Below are 13,904 nucleotides of genomic sequence, written 5' to 3' on the forward strand. Positions count from 1 at the left end.
AATGTTTGTGGCACCGTTAGTTTAAAATACAGATGGTTCATTGGACTTAGCTTTGTAAACAATGGACTCTATAATGTTATTAGATTTCAGTTATTAGTTAAAGTATTTTTTGCATCTAAAAATGTGGTGCATTCCAGCCTCGTTGACTTTTTCTTCTCACAATATCTAAAATGAATTCCATACATAAATATTTAGTCACGAGCACTTCAGCCTTGTCTTCCTCTGAGGTCAGCCTACCAATGTTTGCCTGCATTCCTCTGTGTATCCAGAGCCAGAGAGTGAAATAAAGCAAGAATCAACCACCTAAATAGATAAATGGTCCATTACTGTGCTAAATAAGACAATGGTTATATATACCTCCATTCAGACCACCTGGTGCCAACCCTGACCCGAACCATGACACCTCTCCCACCAATCCCCTCCTTCCCATATTAACTCATCAACATTTCATCCTATCTTATTTTTTGCTGCTGTCCGGCTGAAATGCATAAAGTGTAGTGATGCGAAAAAGAAAAAAAATAGTGAGGAATGGAAGTGCATGAGGGAATGTAATAGTAGTAGTAGTAGTAGTAGTAGTAGTAGTAGTGTAATGATCAAACAATATACAAGGCTCCATGAAACATTTTAAATCCCCCATGGATTAATTTTGAAACTCCGCGCTCGTATCTTATGGGTATCACCGCTAGGTGGCAGGTTGGTTCCCTCCTGATGAGGAGAATCTTAACATGGCCGCCATTTACACAGCTGACTTCCATCCACTCCATGTTTTATTCATCAATCTCCTACTGAGCTGGAATCTGCCCTCTCATCATCAGGTATAGTGTGTTAGCACCTAAGCTGTGCGTGTCCTTGACGATCATCTGTCTCTTAAATTTACTCATTAAGTCTGTGTTGGATAATACTATAGACGTTTTCAGTAGCGTCACCGCAAGGCCAAACATGTTAGAGTTCACGCTGAACAGAGTGCTGAGGACACCGTCGGTGGTGGCAGACGACCGTGTCACTGTGATCTCAATCCCTGGTAGAAGTTATCGTACACATCAGTCGCCTGAGCCAGCACTATGGTCAAGACGTAAACACAGCAGCATGGTGGAATAGTTTGGAGATTTATTCCTTGATGGGGAGTATTATAGGTCACCAGTGTTTCATAATTTGTATATGCCGAGGGCCGAGCAGCGCAATACTCATCAAAAACAACAGGTCATCAGTCCTGGAAGTGGTTTGATCTACGCGGGCTTGTTTTGAAGGTGTTCCATTGTAGATGTATGGCTGCGGTTTTCTGACGCCTATATAATTGAATTACGTCAATGATTAGCAGATAATCTATTTTTACCATCATTCATTACTTTATGATATAAGGATTTGCAAAAATATTATTATTTTTTCACCTAATAATAGAAAAGTAACTCCATTATTGTATCGAAGTCACGACTAGAAGTATGGAATCGGACAACACCCACAACAAGGACGGATAGATGCGACATGTCACCAGCTACCACCAGCTCCTTAATTTATTTCACGCCGTATTTTTTTATATCGGTTCTCTCCAGTATGCCGCACAATATGTAAACGTAAATCTACATCTACAGTACCCACTTCTATGGCCTAACATACGTCTAACTATTCAGTTTTATTCGAAATGTAACTCCTTGATCTCATTCCATGAGGTTGATAGGGTTGCTCCACGCTGATTGGCTAAAAAGTGTTTGCCAAACGAGAGCAAACGCTTTGGAAAGGCGTTTGCTCGCGTTTGCGAAAACTTGCCTGCGTTTGACGCCGTTTGCCCTCAGCCGCGCCGCTACTGAAAACGCCTATACTATCCCTCACACTAGGGAACACCTTTTGTATTCTGAGGGATTTATCCAGATACTTTCATCACATTGGCTAACCCAATGAAGGATGACCAGCTGGGTGAACTATGGACCCCATAGAAGTATAACTTTTGTGTGCACCAGATTTAAACTGTTGTGCGACTACGATTTTGCCACTCTATGCATATTAGGACCCCCAATGCGACTTCTTTCGACTTTGTGACTGCATCTTTTTTTTTCCTGTGCTACTCCGCTACTTAGATTACAAAATAAACTTAAGGTAGCGTGATAAAAACTTGCTTTTTGGAAGGCAGAGAAACATTTATTATTTTTTATTTCTAAGTTAAAATTAACACACCCTAAACTAATATCTATAAGTATTCCTCCTCCGCTTCTCCTATGTCCACCTGTTTCATCTTCAGTCGCGGTAGTTCTTAAAAAAAAAAAATCTTTGTTTCTGTTCAAAGTCGCGGAATAGTCGCGAAAAATTAGCGGTACAACTTTGCTTAGCCGTTCATTTTTTTTTTCTTTTTTGACTTTCGACTTTGCGACTTTGAAATTCATTGTGCAACAAAATCGCAAGGTCGCAATTAACTTGGTACTGCAACGCCCATATGAATGAAACGTGTGTGAAGGAATGAATTTGTATGTTGTAATTATGTAAAACATATGAAAACCCCCCAAAAAATACTGAAAATGATTAAATGAAATAAAATAGCCAAATTCATGCAAGGACGGCGGTAATAAAAATAAATAAATAAATAACATAAAGCTTGTAGCGGTAAGTAGTTGTAAGGTATGTGAGCTTCCAGATAAACAACAGAAAAAAAACTATTATATTATAAAATGGTAATATTTTAATATAAAGGGTTGTCGAGGACTAAAAAAGACACCTTAGGACTTAGGTAACAACTAAGAATATAATAATAAAGATATGTTCGTAGTCCCTGGTGTATGTAGGCTGGAGGCCACACCGGCGCACAGCAGTTGCCTCGTCTTAGGTAAGTAATACTTTTAGATGCGTGTATTACGTACATGCCAGTTTATAAACTAATTTATAATAGTTCTCCTTACCGTTGAGGGATAGGGCTGTGTCTAATGAAGGGCCATGATGGGAAAAGACATGGTAGGGTTAATAACAAGACCAGCGGGATGCTAACGTCCTAGACTCCCAGTACATAATTTATTGTTATTACTTTTATCCTTTTGAATTTGAATTGTGTTCTAGCTATAATGTGGCCTTGTGCGGTGTGTGTTTGACATGGCTTAATTCTGATATGAGTGACCCTGCTGTCAGTATAGCTTGCTACAAATTCGTCATTATCATAGTATAGAGCAGCGTTTCTCAATCTTTTTACCCTTGCGTAACCCTTAAAATTAATTACATATCTTAAGGAACCCCTGCACAGAAAATAAAATTATATACCATATATTTCTGATTTTATTTTCATCGTATATCACGTGACAAATATCATAATATAAATTTTTGAATAACTGGTTTAAGAAAAAAATAATATATTGTAATATTACAATAACCAATAATGTATTGTGCGTGTTTAATTATATTATGTATATGAAATTAAATAAAAAGTCTAAAGTGCATTAGCTTATCTTGCTTGTTCTTGCACAACCCTTAGGGACCTTTTGCAGAACCGTAGGGTTCCAGGGGATCCCCGATGAGAAACCCTGGTATAGAGTATAGACATCTCATCAATTACCTCTCAGCGGTGACTGCTAGTGGGATGCCAGTAGTTGCCAGATCTTAGCCAGATATACACTTGGCCAATCTAACCAAAGAACTATCCTTTCTCTCTCTCTCTCTCTCTCTCTCTCTCTCTCTCTCTCTCTCTCTCTCTCTCTCTCTCTCTCTCCCTCCAATCTAATTAAGAGCTGATTGCATTCATGACTACAGTATTGTGATCATGATATCCTGTAGCCTGACAAGGGAGAAGACCAAAAATGCTATACCTCCTTTACACTATTAAGATGTGTATATTTGTGTGTTTATTTACCTAGTTGTATGTTACAGGGTTTGAGCAGGACTAATAATGACCTGTCTCCATATCCACATTTATCCTGCTTTTCCTCAAATTTTTGTACAGTAAATTGAAGTTTCTGCTATTACAATCTCTTCACTTAATCCATTCCAGATGTCCATTGTCCTATGTGGAAAACTGAGCTTCTTCTCAGACAATGACTTTTCATGATCTTGGAATGTCCTCTGGTTCATCTATCTCCATCCTCTGTCAGTGTTACCAGGTCTTGTGTATCTGTCTTTTCCATATGGTTTTACTAATTTATACATTGTTATTAGGTCTCCTCTTTTCTGTCTATCATTCAAAGTTGGTTGTTCCATTTCTTTCAGTCTTTCTTTATAGGGAAGATTCTTTATTTCTGGGACTATCTTTGTAGCAGTTTTTTGGATTCTTCCTAGTTTCTTGATATTTTTCTGCCTATATGGTGACCATACCACTGCTGCATATTTTAGTCTAGGTCTTATCATAGTGGTTATGATCTTTTTCATCATACTCTTATTCATGTAATTGAATGCTACCCAGTCTTTTATTTTGAAGCAAATATTCCATTTATGTGTCTTTCTGGAGTCAGGGTATCTTGTATAATCACTCCCAGGTCTTTCTCTTCACTCCTTTTCATTGTAATCTTTTCTCCCATTTTATATTTCTACACAGGTCTTCTATTACTTTTACCAATTTTCATTACATGGCATTTCCTAGTATTAAATACTAGTAGTAGTCTGTCATCCATTTTAAGATATTTTCCTTCATTCCTCCCATGTTTTCTATATTCCATAGGAGTCTTTTATGTGGAACTCTGCTGAAAGCCTTTTTAACATCTAGATACACTGTGTCAACCCATCCATCTCTCTCTTATACTTCATCTATTACTCTTGTATAAAAGATTAGTCAATTTGTTATGCATGATCTTCCTTTTCTGAAACCAAATTGGAAGAACTTTATTAATTATTTAATTTCCCTCCAGATATTCTAACCATTTTTCTTTAATAATAATTTCACATATCTTTCCCACAACATTAGTTAATGACACTGGTCTATAATTTAGGGATAAGTCTTTTTTCCTCCTTTGTATATTGTGACCATATTTGCTCTTTTGAATTCCTCTGGTACCTTCCCTTCCATTAGTGAGTTGTTGATTACATCCCACATTGGTTCCACCAGTTGTTCTCTACATTCTCTATGTGTCCATCCTAACACTATGTGGTCCGATTACCCTTTTTACATTTACCTTTTCTAGTATTTCTCTAATTTTCTGTTTTTGTACCACGACGTCTCCTAATCCTTCCTGTGTCGCTTGGCTGTTTGGCTCTATGAACTCTCCCTCTTCATAAAATACTGATTTAAAGCTCTCATTCATAAGTTCACTAATTTCTTCTGGTGTTTCATATATCCTATTTTCCTTGATTAACTTAGTAATGGTCTCTCTGTTTGTCATTTTTCCATTTATATACTTACAGAAAAAGCTTGGGTTCCTTTTCACATCTCTTCACTATATCCTTTTCAAAACTTCTCTCCTCCTTCTCTTCCCTTTGTATCCTAATGTATTCAATTTGTATCTCTTTATACTACTTTTTATTTACTTCATTTCATTGCTTCCTTGATTTTTCCAAGCTGCATCCTTACACTTTTTAGCTTTTGCACGTATAGCATTATACCATGAGTGTTTTCTCCCTTTTACTCTGTATTTGGAACTTACCTCTTTACCCCTCATTATGCTTGTCTAGGAATATATCATACTTCTCTTGAATTGTCTTGCCTTGCATAATTTCCTTTCACTCATACAACCAAGTAACTTTTTAATCCTCCAAAATTTGACTTGGTGTGGTTGTCTCTTTTGTTTGTGTCCCTCATTGCATTTCAAAATTTCCTGATGCTCTAAATCGATTTCTAGGACTACATGATCACTTTTTCCCATTAGGTTATGATATTTGATACTCGGACAAGACTTTTTTTTTTTTGTGAATAAGAAATCCAGCACTGATGGTTGTTCTTCTCCTCCATATCTTTTATAGCCCTTCACTCATTGGTCCAGTATATTTACCATTGCCAGTTGTAACACTTTCTCCCCCAACATCCAGTGTGACTGTTGGCATCCATTTCTTCCCAATTTACATGTTTGCAGTTTAGATCTCCCACAAGTAGCACTCTTCTGTCCTTCCTTAACATATTGTCCAGACAATTTAGTACTTCCTTTTGCATTTCTTTGTGTACATCAAGTCTTCATGTATTAGTCTTTGATAGCACACTTGTTACTATGATATGACTTTTTTTCCCTCCCACTGGTCCTAATTGTTATGCTTAAAACCTCTACCAGTCCATCTTTGCACTGTACCTCCTCCACGCATATATATCCTCTAGAGTCATTATCAGTACTCCTCCTCCTGCTTTTCCTCTTCTGTCTCTCCTCCAAATATTACATCCCTGCTCTTTAGAATTCACTTGGACATCTTCACTTAACTTTGTTTCTGTTATACATACCACATCTGGTCCTTTTTTCAATACAAGCAACTCCCGCTTAATGAACATTCATGGAACGAAATTTCACTACAACGAACGTTTTGCTTTTACTACCATCTGCTCGTATAATGAACACCAAACTCGCTTTAATGAAATTTTATCGAGGTAATTTTTTCCAAGTTTGAAAGCCCCGCCGTATCACGCAAGCCGACAGTCTTTTGAATACACCAGCGCCTCTCGTGGACAAAACGTGCACCACTCACTACCATACCCTTCCCCAATCTTAGTTCAAAACAATAACAGAGTCCAGCAGCAGGTTGTCTTCCCTCGCTCAACATGCCACCAAAACGGCCTGCAACCAGCCCTGCAATGTTGCCTAGTGTTGCTAAGAAGACCAGCAAGTCTCTTATTCTTGAAGTGAAGCTGGATATTATTCACAGACATGAGAGAGGCAAGAAAACTAATAGCATTGCTTGCCACCATGGCATGACTCCATCTACTGTCTCTACTATTTTCAAGTCAGCAGACTCTATTAAGAAGGCTGGTGAGACCGTATCTTCCTTGCAAGCTAAAAGAACCACCTGAACTTGTAACTCTGCAATGAATAAAATGGAAAGCCTTGTTGAAATGTGGTACATAAGTTTTGTATGCAGTACAATGATGCGCCATTTGTTTACATTCCACAAGTTACCGGCTAGCGTTTTTCCTGATCCACTCTCCCTCCTTTCATTAATTTAAGATCATCAGCATTGTAAAGTTACTTACATACATACATTAGTGTACATTATAATGACTTGTCTTTAATTAAACTGCTTAAATGTTTAACTTTATAATTTTTACTTTCATTAAACCTTTTACTGTACTATGATGCACTCTCACTTTGTTTACTCTCAATGGAAGTTCAAGTCAGGGGGTCAAACTTGTTATAATTGGTTTGCTTAATGAAAATTCACTCAACGAACGTTTTTTTAGGAACATAACCCGTTCGTTAAGCGGGGGTTGCCTGTACATAATCTCTCACTCCAAGCTTCCTGATATAAATCCATCTGTGTTTGTATACATGATTCAATGCTTTCCTCCCACTTCCTGAATATACTAGAGATGTACCAATGTATCGGTTTGGTATTGGCAGTATTGGCCCATTTAACCCTTTCAGGGCGCAAATAGGTTTTTGGGTCATGTCTGTGAGACACAAATTCTGCCGAAAAATTGAGGTATGCAAAAATGGAAAAAATCAATATTCTCATGCATAATAGAGTGTTACGTATCTACTGTAAAAAATTTAGGTCTCTACTCATCATGGAATGTGGTGGAATAATGATGGGAAGTTGCCTTTTTGGTGGTACGTTGTGCGCTGTTGAGTATTGCCATTGTAGCGGGTGGTTATTTTCCGCCGCAACTTGTGCAGGTGTTCTCACTAAATTACACAGAATTTTCTGCCTGATTTGAACTGCAGTTGCTCAGAACTGCTCCAGAATATGCTAGAGAAATTATTTTTCACACCTGTGCATACATTATGGCCACACAAATAATGTAAAATATGTTTTCAGAGTGTTTTCTTGATGTACATACTATCTTGAGCGAGGATACGCATGCCCATATATGGTAATATATGAAATACACAATATACTAACAATAAGCGAATAATATGTGGCATATCTGCTCTGTAACAACAAGATTTGACCATTACTCTTATTATTTATGTAAATAAATGCACAAATAGCCACTAGTGACGTCGTAAAATAATAATAATTGTGAGAAAAGGGGCATCTGTTAGTCTACTTTGTGGATGCCATTGTGACTATATTTTTCTTACCATGCAACTGATGGTGCGTCCCATGAGTCGAGGGAGGGTGGGAGAATGTCATCTGGCAACTAGCAGCAGCCAAGAGGCGTGCGGTTTAATTCTGTGACTCGTCAAATATGGGACCACGATCGTGGACAGGAGGCATTTCCCTCAAAGCCACGATCGTGGTCCGGAGCACTGAAAGGGTTAAGGAGTATCGGTATCGGCTTATTTTTTGCTGATAATATTGATACTTAAAACAAGAATTTATTACATTGTGTACCTCACTGTACAAGTTGTTTTGTTAAGCAGAATTTGGATGTTTTATTGCGATAAAAATAAATTGATGACAATGCCAAATTATTTAGTATAATACAGCGTATTGAGTCCATGGTGCGTAGTAATAGAATATATTTTTTGCTAATGAATCATCACTGCTACCCTATGTGTATGAGACAGGTCGACAGTGGACTCGCGTCTCTGTTACGTCCTTCACCTCAGTTCAGAGAGAGAGAGAGAGAGAGAGAGAGAGAGAGAGAGAGAGAGGTGGGAGGACATTACTGCCCACATCTTGCTCACTTGCATACTAAAGACTTGTGCCTTTATCTGTGCTTATGTGTATTTTCTGTATTTCTTTGTGTATGTGTGTGAGAGGCTTGCCCATTTGCCTTGCCGCTTACCGGGACTTGAACCCGGCCCTCTCAATTGTGAGTCGAGCATGCTAACCACTACACTACGCGGTGTGTGTGTGTGTGTGTGTGTGTTTGAGTGGATGATTGGGTGGGCAGATAGATGGGTAGTGTGTATTTGTATATAAGCAGGCACACTACTGTCTGCTGTGTGTACATGAGTTGAGATTTACCAGTTTTATCATGTTTTACTTGTTATCTCTAGGATTTTAATTCTTCTGACTGGTAGACTATAAATAACAGTTCTGGTTATAAGGCAGCTGTATATTCATATTAGTAATCAAAGGCATTTATTTGAATACAGTGGCATATGTTGCTTCTCAACTTCTGCTCTACCATCTTTAACCCACAATTTTGTAAAGAATGTTGCAAATGATTCAGATGCTAAAGTAACAGAATCATCACCCTATTCCTCCTAGGCTAAGCACTCAAGAATACTCATATCTCAATTCAAGAAAGACAAAGAGAAATAATGACATTATTCCTAGTGTGTGTGTGCTTCAACCGACTGGATGTTCTGCTCATTGTTGGTGACTTTTGCTCATGAAGTAACATTGCACCGAAAATGTTGCTGAAATGCATATGTATTTAGCAACTCAAATTGTTGGAAAGTAATATCCAATCAAAATTCATGAGAACATTGGGCAGGAAGCTACTCAACGTGTGGGTGATGATTATAGGGGCGTTTAGTGGTATTTATAAGTGATGTCATGGATTTTCCTCCTGTGGACAAAACATTGGAACCCATAACACTCAATATGACTTATTATTTCCCTATAGATTGTTCAAACTGGACAGATGAGGGTCTACACATCTATTTCCACGGTTAGAAAATATGATACAAATAAATGAATAAAGATTGGCTATTCCTTTATGTGGACAGTGTGCTATCTAGATTGCTGGGTATATGTTTGTTCATGATCACCCTTGTTATTTTTAACAACTTTTAATTTGTCCAAACATCATCAGTCTAACTTATGTAAACCAACCAAATATAATCTAACCTAATCAAACAAAACTAACCTAACCTAATCAAATAATAACAGTAATAATAATAATAATAATAATAATAATAATAATGATGATAATAATGATAATAATATTAATAGTAATAATGATGATTATAGTAATGATGATAAAAATAATGATAATAATAATAATAATTAATAATAATAATAATTATAATATTAACATTAACGTCATACTTAAAAAAAACACATGCAACTGTGGGCAACAATGTTATAGACTGGTTTACAATGCCCTTTTCATTACATGGTGTAAAAAAATTTTGATGTTATTTTCTATTTCCTTTCATCTAAAAAGCGAAGAATATAATGCTTATTCTCTTTAAACTTTGATTTTTATAAAACTGGCCAGCGATGTTTTGAAATTAGCCTATTACCTATAATAGGCTAATTTCAATTATCCCCACCAATCCAGACAGATTCTACACTAATTTGGTGAAATAAAAATTAAAAGAACTTTCTAGATGACTCCAGAACCTTCAAAACTATTCTTTCCAAACGTTTCACGAACTTCTAGAACATTCTTGCAACGTATATGGCAGTATAAATGCAGGGAACGTATGCTCAACAGGTCAGTTCACTTCTAGCCGTTAATGTATAAACAAGTCGATCGTCATCAGTCATTACTATCTGCATTCATCAAGCATGGCATCCAGAGGTTCTAAGCATCCGGCAGACGCATTTTGCTACGTCTGTGGCGAGTTTATCAAAACTAGAGCTAAAAAGTACTCTCTGGAAAGATCACTGAAAATGTGCGAGGCTTACAATGCATATTTCGGCATACCTGTCGGGGATCAGGACAAACCTTGAGCACCTCATTGCAAAAGAACTCTGGAAGGTAAGAATATATATACCGGTATATATATATACACCCACCCACACACACACACACATGTGTGTATATATATATATATATATATATATATATATATATATATATATATATATATATATATATATATATATATATAGGTATATACATATATACAGTATATACTTTTTTATTTTAACATATCCTATTACACTGAGTTGAATGTATCCATATTTTTATACTTATGTTTTCATTCTGCTTTTTACAGGTTGGTACAGAGGGGAAAACAGAGCTATGAGATTTGCAATCTTCCGAATTTGGAGGGAACCAACTGATCACTCAAGCAATTACTTTTTCTGTATGGTAGACCCTTCCAAACATTGAGCAGGCAAAAAAGCACCTGCTATCATATATCCTTACCTTCTGTCATCCATTGCGTCAGCGCCACACTGCTCTGAGCTCCCCGTACCAACTCCTCCTAAGAGAGAGCAGCAGTGTTTACAAAAGGAAAGTAGTTCAGAAGAACATGAAGACACTGATCCAGATTTCAGAGATGCAACTGATGAGAGAAATTCATACTACCCCAGCCAAGAAGACATCAATGACCTGATCAGAGATCTTGGCCTTACGAAGTCAAATGGCGAGCTTTTAATGTCGAGACTCAAGCAGTGAAATTTGCTAGATGAGAGTGTGCACATATCAGGTCAGAGAAAGCATCACCAGCATTTTTCAAGCTTTTTCACTCGTCAAGATGACCTTTGCTTTTGCCACAGTGTGACCGGTCTGTTTGAGGGAATTGGAATTACCCTTAACCCCAAAGAATGGCGGCTCTTTATCGACAGCTCGTGCAGAAGCCTCAAAGCAGTGCTGCTTCATAACAGGAATATGTATCCATCTCTCCCCCTCGCCCACTCTGTCCAGCTCAAAGAGTGTCAAGATGTTGTTAGATGCCTTGAAATATGAAGAGTACCGTTGGGAGCTTATAGGAGACTTCAAAATGGTGGCTTTCCTGATGGGTCTCCAAAGCAGCTTTACCAAGTATCCTTGTTATCTTTCTTTGCCTTTGGGACAGCAGAGATACCATGGCACACTACCTCAAGCGGGACTGGCCACAGCGAACTGAGTTTAGTGTGGGGGAAGAATGTCAAATGGGAGCCATTGTTGGATCCCAGAAAAGTACTGTTTCCTCCACTACACTTAAAACTGGGCCTTATGAAACAATTCGTCAGAGCTCTAGATAAGGAGTCCCCAGCTTTCGAGTACCTCCAAGATTTCTTCCCCAAGTTGTCTGCAGTGAAAGTTGAAGCCAGTGTCTTTATTGGTCCACAAATAAAAGAGGTCATGGAGTGCAAGGAGTTTCCCAAAAAACTCTTAAGGACAGAGAGAGCAGCATGGGATAGCTTTGTCGCAGTAGTTCTTGGCTTCTTGGGGAATCATAAGGCTGAAAACTATGTGGAGCTTGTTGAGAACTTGGTGACAAACTACGGCAAGATGGGTTGCAGGATGTCCCTTAAAGTTCATATCCTTGATGCCCATCTTCATAAATTTAAGGAAAACATGGGAGCATACTCCGAGGAGCAGGGCGAGCGCTTCCACTAGGATATATTGGACTTTGAACGCCACTACCAGGGGTCTTATAATGAAAACATGATGGGAGACTACATTTGAGAACTGATTCATGGAAGTAATCTACAGTATAAGCATAAATCTAAAAGAACTACTCATTTCTAATGTGTCTATTGTCTCACTAGTATAATTCTTGAATAAATAAATGCTATTATTGCATTATATGTCGTTTTGTATCAACTTGTTCAAGTCAAACTTCAAATTTCCCACTTTGTCCCTATGAGAATGGGTAAATTTAAAAAGTGTCATTATCCTGGACACAAAAGCAAAATTAGAAATGAATACAAGTATTTTTTCATGTTTTCTAGACATAAGCAAATAAGAAATAACAGTTTCAACTCAAGGACAAAAGCTTTGTTACACGGTGAATTATCAATAGTACTCGTAGTATCGGTATCGGTATCGGTAGTAGTATCGGTATCGGTATTTGTAGTAGTACCGGTATTGGTATCGGTAGTAGTACCGGTATCGGTCAAATTTTGTGATATCGGTATTGGTCAAAATTCTGGTATTGCTACATCTCTAGAATATACCATTTCCTTAACCTCATGTCTAGCACTCTCCAGTAGAACTTCTAGTTCTGTGTGTGTATTTACCAAGTTGTAGTTTTACAGGGCTTAGGCATTATGCTCGTGTGGCCTGGTCTCCATATCTACATTTATCCAACTTTTGTTTAAAGCAATGCGGACTCCTTGCTGACATAACCTTCACGCAGGCTATTCCATGCTGTTATACTTCTTTGTGGAAAGCTGAAATTTTTCACGTCCTTCCCATCCTCAACTTTTTACTATGACATTTTATGTTTCTACTGTTGACTTCATCTCTTAGTAACAGCTCCTCATTATCTTTTACATCCATTCCATTCATTAGTTTATAGACTTGTATTATATCCCCCCACTCTCTTCTCTGCTCTAGTGTTGGTAGATCCAAAGCCATCATTCTCTCCTCATATGTCATCTCAGCTCTGGTACCATCCTCGTTACCATCCTTTAGAGTCTCTCCAATTTCTGTACATGTTTCTTTTTGTGTGGGGACCACACCATCCCTGCATACTCCAATCTGGGTCTGATCACAGTGGTTATCAGTTTCTTCATCATATCTTTATCCATGTAGTGGAAAGCCAATCCGATATCTCATAGCAAATTGTATGTCTCACCAAATATTTTGTCCAAATGGCTATCTTGTTGATTATTCTCTTGTATAGTCACTCTCAGGTCCCTTTCCTTGTTAACTTTCCTCAGTTCTACACTATCTTCCATCTTGTAGATCCTCTCTGGTCGTCTTCCACTCCTTCCCAATTTCATAACATTACTTTTATCCACATTAAATTGCATCTCCCACTCCCTACTCTATCTCCAGATCTTATTAAGGTCCTCCTGTAATATTTCACAGTCCTTTTCATTTTTTACTTGTCTGAGCAGCTTGGCATCAAGTGCAAAGAGGTTCATGTAACTCTTTACTCCCTCTGGCATGTCATTTATATATACAACCAGGGAGGACTGTCGGTTGTTACAGGAAGGTATAAACAAGATCTATGAGTGGAGTAAGAAATTAAAATTGGAGTTTAATGCCAAGAAATGTCACATAATAGAGCTAGTAAAAAGCAAAAGGAGACTGATATGGAACTATCTGATGGGAGAGGAACAAATAATGAAGACTAAAG

At 37.7% G+C, this 13,904-nt stretch overlaps 1 protein-coding gene across 2 annotated transcripts in view; it reads left to right on the forward strand.

Moving 5' to 3' along the window:
- Positions 1–730: 730 nt before the first annotated feature.
- The window catches only part of LOC123516516, a 54,918-nt gene continuing 41,744 nt past the window's right edge, over positions 731–13,904 (forward strand). The window contains exon 1 of one of the 2 annotated variants that reach the window (XM_045275938.1): positions 731–815. The gene's annotated coding sequence lies outside the window, so the exon portion shown is untranslated. Of the gene's footprint in view, positions 816–2,741; positions 2,813–13,904 lie in introns of those variants that run through there. The other variant, XM_045275937.1, reaches the window with a different exon arrangement.

The sequence above is a fragment of the Portunus trituberculatus genome, chromosome 41 (assembly GCF_017591435.1).
Source record: "Portunus trituberculatus isolate SZX2019 chromosome 41, ASM1759143v1, whole genome shotgun sequence".
NCBI classification, from domain to species: Eukaryota; Metazoa; Arthropoda; class Malacostraca; order Decapoda; family Portunidae; genus Portunus; species Portunus trituberculatus.